Below are 588 nucleotides of genomic sequence, written 5' to 3' on the forward strand. Positions count from 1 at the left end.
GAAGACAATTATAAAGAACATTATTGTCATTTACAGTAAAGCCAGTTAACATTTCAAAGTTCAACTACAGTGAAGCCATTTGACATTGCAAAATAGACCATTGAAATTTTAATATTATTATTTAATATTTTTCATATGGTATCAGAGGAGTTTATAACCATTGTTTTAGAAACCACGCAACGCTCCCTACATGTTAAAACTAATAGATTTTAGGCTCAGCACCTGTAGTTCAAGCGGCTAAGGCGCCAGCCACATACACCAGAGCTGGCAGGTTCTAATTCAGGCTGCACCTACCAAACAATAATGACAACTACAACCAAAAAATAGCCAGTCATTGTGGCAGGCGCCTATAGTCCCAGCTACATGGGAGTCTGAGGCAAGAGAATCACTTAAGCCCAGGAGTTAGAGGTTGCTGTGAGCTGTAATGCCACGACACTACCCAGGGTGACGGCTGGAGACTTTGTCTCCAAAAAAAGAAAAAAAAAAAGCTAATAGATTTTAGAAAATTAAAAAATATCTTTCTCATTTCTATGGTATTTCTGGGGATAGTACTTTTAATTTTATGGTCACTTTATACATTGAGAAATT

The 588-nt window shown here is 36.9% G+C and overlaps 1 protein-coding gene across 1 annotated transcript in view; it reads left to right on the plus strand.

The window, feature by feature from the left end:
* The window catches only part of TCAIM (T cell activation inhibitor, mitochondrial), a 55,466-nt gene that overhangs the window by 1,965 nt on the left and 52,913 nt on the right, over positions 1-588 (plus strand). The gene's annotated exons all lie outside the window — the stretch shown is intronic.

This window comes from Otolemur garnettii, unplaced genomic scaffold (assembly GCF_000181295.1).
Source record: "Otolemur garnettii isolate 467f Iridium unplaced genomic scaffold, OtoGar3 scaffold00082, whole genome shotgun sequence".
Classification (NCBI taxonomy): domain Eukaryota; kingdom Metazoa; phylum Chordata; class Mammalia; order Primates; family Galagidae; genus Otolemur; species Otolemur garnettii.